Source organism: Onychomys torridus, chromosome 19, assembly GCF_903995425.1.
Source record: "Onychomys torridus chromosome 19, mOncTor1.1, whole genome shotgun sequence".
Classification (NCBI taxonomy): Eukaryota; Metazoa; Chordata; class Mammalia; order Rodentia; family Cricetidae; genus Onychomys; species Onychomys torridus.
This window is the reverse complement of record NC_050461.1, coordinates 27,255,904-27,267,999: the sequence shown is the minus strand read 5'-3', so window position 1 is coordinate 27,267,999 and position 12,096 is coordinate 27,255,904. Positions and strand designations below refer to the sequence as shown.

Genomic DNA, 12,096 nt, shown 5'->3' with positions numbered 1-12,096 from the left:
TGTCATCATTATGACTGCTGGTGTTTTCGCCTAGAGCTCAGGCAGACAAGGTAGTTTACCACATTTGAGTTGCTTATTAAAAACAAACAAACAAAAACAACACCAAGAGTTGGAGGCAGGGTGAGGTAAGGAAGTGAAAGGGTGTTATGTAGCTCTTGAAGGGTAAGCCACTAAGGAATGGCTGCTTTTTAATGTAAGGATTATTACCCTTATGGACATAAATGCAGCATGAAGAATGCCTAAATTATAGAGAACAGAAATGGCATACTGAGATGGGACTTTTCTCCTGCTATTTCAGGTTCATGATATATCTAAGTTAGACATGCTCCAATATATCTCACGGGGGAAAGCATTTTAGTATTAAGAGAGAGAGAGAGAGAGAGAGAGAGAGAGAGAGAGAGAGAGAGAGAGAATGAATTATATTGGTGTCACTACTAGAGAGTGTCCACCTCTCTACATGAATTACAGATAAGAATAGAGAGTCATTTTCAGAGTCCATACAGCCATCTTTAACATGTACCTTAAAATCAATATGTAGTCCAGTGAAACAAAATTACTTTTCCTGGGATAAGGGTGACTTAAGCTGTGGTTATGACCTTATATTTTACCTTTCCAAAAATAAACTTGTCTTGTGATACTTGTGCCTATCTGGGCTTGGGGGCTTATTAGCTTCCAAACACAAGAAGGACAACATGGAAATAAAGAAGTCCCAAAGGAACAATAGACAAATAATTAAAATAGTGACTTTGTAAAACTCTATGTGAAATTAATATGTTCATCATAGCATGATGCAAAATATGTTCATATTCTAAATTATATCCCAAATGCTCTACTACATTGAAAGCCTGTTGGCCTTCAAATCTAATTTCCACTGAGACAATGATTGTGTTACTTTAAAAGGCTCTTTCCTCTTCCCTAAAGAGGAAATTATTGACTGAGAAACATTTCTCAACAAAATCTGTGTGCTTTGTGTGTTTACAGCCCATGGCAACTTATAGAGGTCTATGAGATCGTTAACTCTTGACTTAGCAACATAGACTAAGAAAATGCTGACAGCTTTTTGAAGGTCCATGAGAAGCATATTTAAAAGGACAAGTCTCAGAGAATTCACTTATTGCTTATGGGTTCCTCGACTCCCCACTGAATTCTTTAATACTTGCTCATTTATTAAGTATGAAACAGAGTTGGCGACTGTGTGTTCTCTTATGACGTCTGTGTGTGTGTACACCTGTGTGCATAAGCATGTGTGTGTGCATGTCTGTAGAGGTCAGAGGTCAGTGTTGTTTTTCTTGATCCCTTACTCTTTTAGTTTTTTTAATGTTTATTTGCATTTATTTTATGTGTATGCTGTATGCTTTTTTAAATTTTTTTTATTTTTTTTTTTTATTTTTTTTTTTAGCCAGGGTTTCTCTGTGTAGCTTTCCTGGAACTCTCTCTGTAGACCAGGTTGACCTTGAACTCTCAGAATGCTGGGATTAAAGGTGTATGCTACCACCACCTGGCTGCTGCATGCATTCTTGTTTCTCGGCATGCATGCATGGTGCTCATGGAGGCCAAAGAAGATGTCAGGTTTTTTTGGTTGTACATGGTTGTGAGATGCCACATTTTGGGAAGTGAGCCGGGGTTCTCTTCAAGTGTATCAAATGCTTTTAACTGTGGAGCCATCTCTCCAGCCCTATCATTTTAGTTTTGAGAAAGTGTTTTTCTATACCTAGAGCTTACCATTTTGGCAAGACTGGTCAGCAAGCCCCAGGCATCCTATCTTGTTTCTCCATTAATGCCCTTTTTTGGGGGACAATGAAATTAGGTCCTGGTATTTTTGTGACAAATACTCTACTAACTGATTCATATTCCCAGCCTTGAGGGTGGCAAGTTGATATTCAAAAAGTCAGTTTTGAGTGTGATTTTTACTCTTGCTATATCAGTCTCTGTCCGTCCATTGATTTGCCATCTGGTCTAATTGGTTAATTTATACCTCATTTGAGTGTACGTCAGTCAGTGCCAAGAGGAGAAGGAGCTCCTCACTGCCAACTTTCCATCCGGATCACTCTCTCTCCTTGCCTGTGTGAAACCCAGGCTGAATGCAATGCCCTTTTACCCTAATGCACATAGTCAGGCAAATGTTATTGGAACAATGGTGGGTCAGATGTTGAGTAGAGAAGGAGCAGGGAATTATGCTAGAGCTATGATAGGATGAACCTGGAATTACAATTTCAACACCTCTGTCATTTCAAACCCTAAAAAAACAACAACAAAAAACCCAACCAACCAACCAACCAACAAACAAAAAAACCCAAAACTAAACAAAACAACCCCTCCCCAAACCTACATATTTTTCTATTAAGATTCTTAAGAAAATAGATTGAAAACTTCATGCCTATTTCAAGTACCTCACCCACGTGGTTTCTAAGTGTAAATGTGTTCCATCTCCTGAAGTCATTTCACCCTCAGGAATCAGCCTTTCTTAGTATCACTCAGCCTAGGATTCAGTGCATTGGAATAGGCACTATTCATGCTTTTTGTAAGGGCTCTATGGGTATTGATTGATTCCATACATGAATATTGTCTTTGTCCCTTTGGCAGGCTTATCATTCCCATTTTGGTCGGAATATAGCACTCCATAAAACGCAGACACTTCAGTGGCACAGTTGGTTGCCTGTTACATTTGTGCTAAGGAGAACGCAGATGCTTAGGGTACTTGTTCTGTTTAACACCTTGTCATTGACAGTTTTTGAAAAGCAAAATCTAAGTAAAAAATATGCGATTGTTTTTTATTTTTGAAGGGGTACTTTAAAAAGTCAGTGTTTTATTAAAGATTAATGATAAGAATGAAGAACATAAGCAGAAACGATTTAAAAGAAAACAAAATTACATTTACTCTGCACAAGGCCCTGAGTTGGGTTCTTGATTTGTGTGTGTGTGTGTGTGTGTGTGTGTGTGTGTGTGTGTGTGTGTGTGTGTGTAAGCTTTTATATACATAGATGCGCACATGTGCAAGCCCCCGCCCCCTCACCTCCCCACACACTGGTAATGTCCCCAAAAGACAGTGTGCCTAGGTTCTATTTGTGAGTTGTCAGTTCTTGAAGTTATGTTTAAGTCATGGTTAGCTATTGGTTTTGGAGACTGCAATCTTTTCTTTGAAGTTGACTCTCTGGGAACTGTAGCTCAGTGTCCTGGGAGAGTCTGGCTTATAAGTAAGTGACTTCAGCTGCCTGTTAACATCCTAGTTAGCAGTACAGGCCCATGGTAGAGAACTCAGTTTGTGGCACTAGCTGTGTAGAACACAAGCTTCAAGCAAATGTGTAGGGACGCAGAAACCACTTGTTCAGTGATGGAGTGGCCACAATTAGTTACCATCAGGGAGAAGAGCAGAAATACCAGGGTAGGGGCTTAACTATTCCGTAATCATTTTATTTCTGTTTCCCTGAGGGTGAGACTATGTGAGTTTTAGGGTATTAGCAGATATCCAGAGTCTTTTTGTATTTGAATTATGTTAGACACATTTTTTTTTTATTTTAAACTTATTTTTTTTTTTTTTTATTTTTGAGACAGGACCATACTATGTAGCTTTGGCTGGCCTGGAACTCACTATGTAGCCCAGGCTGACTTTGAACTCTGAAACCTGACTGCCTCTGCTTCCCAAGTGCTGGTATTAAAGGTGTATGCCACCATACCTGGCAAGAAACATATTTCTACACTAAAAAAAAAAAAAAAAATTCCTGAGAAAATTGAAGGTGCCCATTGAGCTTGTCTATCGTGAAGCTCTTCTTGTAGAGTTCTTCCAGGGGTGCTGGGGGATGAAATGACAACATGTAACCTTTTAGCATTCCGATTTTATTCAGGTGTGATATGGAGTCTTTGTGACTGACCAAAGTACTATAAGAAATCCTAAGGAGAGTCTAAGAAAAGCCCAAGATATATAATTAGGCTCTGGACCGTCAACATTCCAACCTCTTGAGAATTTTATCTCACTCAATTTTGTGTCTCATCTTGCAAAGGAGACTGGAGAGAGTTTGAGGAACACAGTGACCTACCAGGAAGAGGGAGCAGAAGAGGCACGGAGCCTCAGGCGTAGAAAAGGGAAGGACTGTCAAAGTTAATCTAACTTGGATAAAAGCTTTTGTAGGAAACCCATTGCTCCTCTTTGAATCTATCCTTTGCAGGTGTTCTATTTTAAAGCAAATAGAGATCTTTTTGAAAACTTTTTTTAAAAATTTTTCTTTATTATTATGTGTTTTAAATTTTATACATCAGCCATGGGTTCCCCTGTCCTCTCCCCTCCCGTCCCCATCTCCACTTTCCCCCCAACCCCTTCCCTCCATTCCCATCTCCTCCAGGATCAAGGCACCCCTGGGGATTCATTTCAACCTGGTAGATTCAGTACATGCAGGTCCAGTCCCCTCCTTCCAGGCTGAGCAAAGTGTCCCTGTGTAAGCCCCAGGTTCCAAACAGCCAGCTCATGCACTAAGGACAGGTCCCGGTCCCACAGACTGGGTGCCTCCCAAGCAGATCAAGCTATTCAATTGTCTCACTTTTTTTTTTTTTTAAACAATTTCTTATTTTGGTCAAGTCTTATCTTTGTCTAATTTCTTTCATATTATACAGCAGAGACTTACTTTCTTGACGGTAACGATGCTCCATTTTCCTTGCACTCACATCGTATTTAGTTTACAAGAATTCTACTTATTATCAAAAATTCATTCCTAAAAGTCAGATGTTCTGAGTGAACACGCTGACAGTAGTGAGCTTTCTATGATTATTATGTCACTATTATTTTTGGTTTCACTGGAAATTAAATGAGCACCTCATTTGTGTTGTTTACCACTGCACGGCGCTCCCATTCCCAATCCCCTAAGAGGAACAAAATTAAAATGTGTTATATTTCTAGCAAAAGCACCCATGGTAAAGAGACAAGTAGACTGTCTTGTCCTGGAAAGAAACAACCCTCACCTCAAAGGGATAAAAAGACATAATTTATTCTGATGCAAATATAAGTGGGAGCCAGGTATTGGGGTGGATGCTGGAAGATCAGAGAAGCAGAACAAGCCACACCCACCTCACTTTGCCAGTTCCTCAGCTGATCCTGTTACCTCAGACTGGAAGCTTCTGTGTCCTCATCCAAATGGATCCCAGCTGAACTGCTTCTCAAAAGCCTGAAAGCATAACCAAACTCTAGTTCCTTGTCCTCATGCCTTAAATAGCTTTCTGCTTCCTGCCTTCACTTCCTGGGATTAAAGGCATGAGTCACCATGCCTAGCTATTTCCAGTGTGGCTTTGAACTCACAGAGATCCAGATGGATCTCTGCTTCTGGAATGCTAGGATTAAAGGCATGTATGCCACCATTTTCTGGCCTCTGTATTTAGTGGCTGTTCTGTTCTGTGACCCCAGATAAGTTTATTAGGGTGCACAATATTTTGAGGAACACAATATCACCACAGTCTCGATTTATTTATTTTTTTTAGTCTCACTGAATTTTGAGTCTTACCATGCTGGAAAGACTGAAGAGTGACTACAGGGTATTAACTTGTTGCTCTATTTGAACAATATTGCTCAATGTTATGTAATACGCACACCCTCTTTATAGTCACTTTTAGTGTTTCAAAATATTGATGATATTTGGATATTATTTCTTCTCTTTCCTGCCCCCTCCCTTTCTTCTTTGGTGGGGAATGAACATTGAATTTTGTGGCATTTTTCCTTCCACTGAGTGACACAACCAGCCCCCCTGTTAGCTGTGTTTGAGTGTTGCTGACAATGTTAAGAGGAAAGTATAGCTGGATCTGGTGGCACACGCCTTTAGTCCCAGCCCTCAGGAGGCGGACAATTGCCAGCCTGGTCTACAGCGCAAGTTTTAGGATAGCCAGGGCTACACAGAGGAACCCTGTCTCAAAAAAAAATGTACACAACACACCCCCATCCCCAAACCAAAACCAAATCCACAACAAAAAAATTCAGTTGACAGAATATCATTATTGACTTCTGTCCATTTTAAGTGGGGCAGTGGTGGCGCACATCTTTAATTCCAGCACTGGGGAGGCAGAGGCAGGTGGATCTCTGTGAACTCCAAGCCAGTCTGGTCTGCAGAGCGAGTTCCAGGACAGCAAAGGCTGCACACAGTTCAAGGACAACCAAGATTACACAGCTCAAGGACAGCAAAGGCTTGAAAGGCAAGAAAAAGGTGGGGGGGGGCATATAAATAGTTGCTTATATAATAAAAACCAATGAATGAACAATTCAGAATCTTTAGAAATGTGAATGGGCTTTTGTTTGCCTTTCCTCCCTGCCACAGCATGTATTAGTTATCTTGGAACTCGGTTTTTTGTTTTTTTGAATACCTTAAAATATTGAATGGCAGTATTACAAAAGAAAAACTTGAGGACTTTACATCAGAATGTAATATAACCGTAGTGAAGATGATACCATTACCCTATTCTCTGGGTTTCTGCAGTTTTTCACCTGTTACTTGACATCTTATGTCTTCTAGTTTACTGTGGTTAGCTGGGTACCATCGACTTTTTAATCTTCCACTCCATTGAAAACAAGGCTGACTATTGTGATCATGTGTCACTGTCCACCACTGAAGGTCACGTTTCTCTTTTGTCATGATAGCACAGCTTTTCTGTTAACTCTTTAGTGCTCAGCCTGGATGATTTCTTCCTAACCCCGTAACAGTGGTCCAAAGATGCTTGGGATCTTTTTTTTAGCTTCATATCTGTGTGCAGGAAATGAACACCTGCAAGAACGAGTGTGCATCACCAGAGTGGATTGAAAAGAAAAACAAATGCTGTTTTGACACATTCACTGTCCATGTGTATCAACACCGATTATGTGCGTCTGGAAAGATGATAACACACTGTACTTGAACATACTCCTCTGTGCTCACTCCGCATTTTTGACCGTTAAAATCCGCAAACTCAAATGTTTCATAAAAGTCATTTGATAGTTATAGCAAGGGAAAAGCCTTAACTTACTGAGCTAAATCTACCACATCGATGAGATAATTCAGACTATTGGTGATCTTTCTTTTATTTTACTAAAACAATAGTGTATAAGTAAGCTGAAAGAGGAACTTGATTAACCCTCCTTTGAGTTCAGATTCTATTGTTTGGCATTTTTTATGAAGGCATTTAACCTTTGTGAGCTTCCATTTTGCCATAAGTAAAACAGAAATAAAAGGATTCATATTTCCTCTCTCATTTTGTCACACCAATAGTTCAGATGTTTGTGCGACATCTGTCTGTGTCTAGTGTTTAGCTGTTTTGTCATAAATCGTAGTCACCTTTCCCCCTCTGGCCCTGAGGTGACTTGGCTAGTTAGTAACCTCATTAATCTGTAAGAAACTGATTTGAATTCCTCACTTATTTTTATCACTTGCCCATTATGCTTTCTCAGTGGACCATTAGGAATTATTTTATGTCCAATTCAGACGTTATCCGATCCATGTGATTTCGACCACACGCAAGCACTTTGCGCCGAGACTCCTAAGGATGCCTGAAGAGTATTTTCAAAAATGAGGAGGTATCTTAGTCGGGGTCACTGAATGTCCTCCTGAACACCAGGTGTTTTTTTTTTTTTCCCCTTATGAACTATAATCCCTCTGTTTTGCTTGTGTATTTGTCTATGGTCACTTTTTCCCTCACTCAAAGGTGGCGTCTTTCTACATAATCTGTACTGTCACTCTTTCATCTCATCCTCCTGTTTTGAAACTGCTAGCCCCATCCAGAGTTTCAAGGATTCAGTCTTTCATTTTCAAAAGATTATGTTGCGAACTGAACTTCTTCTCTTTCAAGAATAACCTTTGTAGGTTTTTGTTTCTTCTGCTAAGTAACTTTCTTCATGTGCTGCGTCACTGTGATCAAAGCCCTGTTTGCTGAGTGGAGTGGGGAGATCTTTTCCCTCCATGCGCTGCCATCACATTACCTGCCATCCTTGGGAAGACCTGAAGAGATTGTTTTGAGCTTCATTGTGCTCGCCATTTCTTGGAACTCGTTGTTTGTTCTGAGTGATGTCTGATGTAAGACAAACAACTACACAAACATTATTAAATGGCAGAATGTTCCACAGTGAACAGAAACATCGAAAAAAGCACCTAGGGCACAACAAGACTTTAACTACTCCTCTAACCAACCAGTGTTAGGGAGGAACGTAGCTGGAAATATCTCCAGTCCTGCCTGGCCCTGCACTCCGGAAGAATCTCTCCCAGTCCAGCAGCTGCTTATAAAATAATCACTCAGAGGCTTAGCATTAATTACAAACTATATGGCTCAGGCTCCTTACTAATTAGCTCTTAATACTTAAACCATTCCGGTTAATCTAAGTTTTGCCACGTGGCTTCGTGGTATTATTACCTGTTCTCTCACATCTTGCTTCTCGTGGTGGCAGCTTGCTCAGCATCCCTTCACTTAGCTTTTCTTCCATCCTTATCTCTCTTGGATTCCCCACCTGGCTCTATTCTGCCTTGCCATAGGTCATAGCAACTTCTTTATTAACCAATGATAGCAACACATATTTACAGCTTACAGAAAGACCATCCCATAGCAGAGGAATACATAGCAAACCTACACTTTCAAAACATGTGGATGTCTGTATTCTGTGAAGGATTACGTATTTCTGGAAATACCAGAAGGTCTTCTTTTTTCTTCAATACCTGGTGGGGGAAAGAAAGATCCTGTGACACACACCTAAGTGTTTCTTGAACATTACACTTATTTATTTATTTTGTGTGTGTATGCACATGTATGATGTCAGAGGAAAACTTACAGGAGTCACCCTCTCTTACCATATGAGTCCCAGTAATTAAACCCAGGTCATCAGTCCTGGCATAACATACACATTGAGATATTTTGCTGGCCCTACTTCAGAACCCAGACTCCTATTTTGGGTTCTAGTATTACTACTACATAACTAGAATGAAATGTTCTCTCTTTATTTAAGGTTAAAAATCGGGGCATTTGCATTTGGCCTTTCTTTCTTGAAAGGTATTTGTAAGGACTAGCATGGCTATGAACAGACTCTGTATCAGTCAGAACGGGTTTTAATAATCCAATGAAGTAACAGATGCAGGCTGATGGCAATCCTGTGCCATTTTACTAATTGATATGTCAGAGAACAAGAGTGACTTATGCAGCTCCTGGTAGTCCATTTTTTTTAATGGAACACTTCACGAATTTGCATGTCATCCTTGCGCAGGGGCCATGCTAATCTCCTCTGTATCTGTCCAATTTTTTTTTTTAAGTATTTGTGCTGCCGAAGCGAGCATGGTAGTCCATTTCACAGCTTATTTGTGGTATTTTATCTCATGAGCTTAGGTTTCCAGGATAGAGTGTGGCAGACAGCAGGAAGGACGTGTGGGAGAGCTGAAGGATGTGGTGATAGAGTGGTTCAAATAGGACTTCACCACGTTTCCAGAAGTAGTCAGTAGAGTGTTTAGTCAGAAACTAGAGAGAGTAATAGGAAGAGATTGGAGAAAATTAAGACCCAAGGCAATCGGTCCATAATTAGATACTGTTGTATTCTTTGTTTTCCCTAGTAGTGCTTAGAATATTACCGTTCTGTGATAGACATTCCATAATTCTAAAAGCCTCTTCCCTTTCAGGGTCACATTAACTGTAACAAGTTACTCATTTCTGCATTATATTATGTCAGTCTTATTTGAACGTTTTAACAATCTTACTGGAGACCTGAAGTAACTATGTATAGGTAAAAACACTATTTTCAGAAAGAGAATAGACAAAAATCAGAAAATTAATAAAATTCTTTGCTGGAAAAGTTTCTCTAAATTCATTCAATGTATTCAATTGATAGTGTATGTCACATGAAAATTTTGTATGTTTTTAGGAGAAAATTAGCAACTAACTAACCAATCATCTGATATTCTATATTTTTGTGAATGGTAATTGTTTTGTGGTCTGATCGTGTGTTTCGACTGGAAGATATTTTTCTCAGTATTTCTTCATTTTCTTAGTATTTTTGGTAGAAAATACAAAATTCTCATTTTCTTCCTACCCAATAGCTAATGAAAGGGATAATAGCCCATGAAAATCACACACAAACATTACAACAGAGTGTCTACCATTAGTATTTAGATGTTACATTTTGCTGTTCCAGTGAGAAATTATCCATATTAATGTATATGTGCCCATATATTTATATAGTGTATAGGTATGTTTAACTCATGTAATAATATATGGCATATGTTATTTTTCATGTCATAGTTTTTTTGTTGAGGGTGTTTTGAGATAGAGTTTCTCTGTGTAGCTTTGGAGCCTGTCTTAGAACTTGCTTTGTAGAGCAGGCTGGCCTCGAACTCACAGAGATACCTGCCTCTGCCTTCCAAGTGCTAGAATTAAAGGCATATGCCACCACTGCCTGGCTCATGTCATAATTTTATGTTGTAACCAATATCTACAATTTTTGTAGTTCATAATAATTAATTTTGGCAAGATTGGTTCAATAAGAACTACCTAGTCCTGTTCACAGTCAAGACCCAAGTTATGTTTTATTTAAATTACCTTATTGTGTGTCCTCTTTACTATATAAATGTGATTTTTTTTTATTGCATTTAGATGAAAGCAACTACTTCATTTTAATTAGATACAGCTTTGGCTTTAATATGTGTGGTTCATATTTATCCTTTTATAAATGACCAAGCAGTTGTAGGGCCTCTTTGCACTGTACTTTCATGAACTCCATGTATAGATTACATCAGAAGCAAAGCAGAGAAAGAAGTGCTCCTTCTCAACATTAGGGAAGGAAGAGTTTTAAATATAACCTCCTCTGTATCCTTGTAATAGTTCTGAAGTTGAGTACAGCCTCTACACTGAGTGCACATGACATGTGTTTTATAGTTCTCACTTTATTTCACCTTCCATGTTAGTAAGACCTTCTATGTTAATTAGTTAGCACCTTCCATGTTGATTAAGACTCCTCCTCCCCCATTTATTTTGGAGCGAAGTGCATTTTCTAGGCTAAGTAAGCATTGGTATTGCTTCTGATCCTTTGGTGTCCCCCTTTGCTTCAATAAAATTACTCCCTTTCATTTCTCATTCGCCCTTCTTTAAGTTTCTTAAATAACAAATCAAAATTCTATAATGCAGATAATTTAGGCTGTTATGGTTTTGTTTCTTCTCAACTTTCTATTCATTTAGTAGGTATTTGTCTATTTCCTCTCAAAAAGCTTTTATCTTGGAGAAAGTGGGCCAATGACAAAAACAAAAAGCCCCCTTAAATAGCAAGAGCAAAATCCCAGTGGTATGTACTGAGCCCTAAAAAAAAAAAAAAAGATGGAGTATCAGAGAAGTTCAATTTTAAACAGCTGCACATGGAAAAATTAGTTAAGCTTTTTTTCTTCTTCTTTTTTTTCCCCCTCTGTTTTTCTGCTCTACAGTTTCACCTCTGGCTAGCATTCGTAAAATCAGGCTACTGTCCTAGTCACTGTTTCATTGGTGGGAAGTAGTACTATGACCAAGGCAACGCTTATAAAAGGAAACACTTCATGGAGGGCTTGCTTACAGTTTCAGAGGTTTAGTCTGCTATCATCATGGTTGGGAGCATGTTGGTAGGCTAACGTGGTGCTGGGGAGGTAGCTAAGAGCTACATCAGGACCCCTTGGTTAAGAGAGAGACTCTCAGCTTGGCATGGGCCTTTGAGAACTCAAAACTCATCTTCCACTGATAGACTTCCTCCCAAAGGCCACACTTTACAAACCATTTAATCCTTTCAAATAGTGGTGCTCCTGATGACCACGTGTTTAAATACATGAGTCTATAGAGGCTATTCGTATTCAAGTCACCACAGACACTGGGTGTAGCATGAGTGACAACTTCAAGTAACCTTTCTGCATTGTCATAAGGCAGTGGTGGAACATAGGTTTGCAAAATTGGCAGCATCATAGAATACTTGGGGTCTTTATAATTGACCAATGGGACAGCCCCAGAAACTTCTGTGTATTTGCTTTGAGTTAGAGCTGGAGCATTAGTAACTTAAAGCCTTTTGGGTGATTCTTAAGAGTAACTAATGACAAAATCCTGGAAGCAAAGGCTGCCTGTGCTTGTGTATGTGTGCTCATGGATCTATTTTGTGCAAACTACTTATAG

At 39.3% G+C, this 12,096-nt stretch overlaps 1 protein-coding gene and 1 pseudogene across 13 annotated transcripts in view; one reads left to right on the top strand and one right to left on the bottom strand.

Annotated features, from left to right (window-relative positions):
* Nucleotides 1-12,096, top strand: part of Ptprk (protein tyrosine phosphatase receptor type K) — a 537,197-nt gene that overhangs the window by 129,441 nt on the left and 395,660 nt on the right. The window lies entirely within an intron of this gene.
* On the bottom strand, nucleotides 9,146-9,241 carry LOC118570745 (annotated as a pseudogene).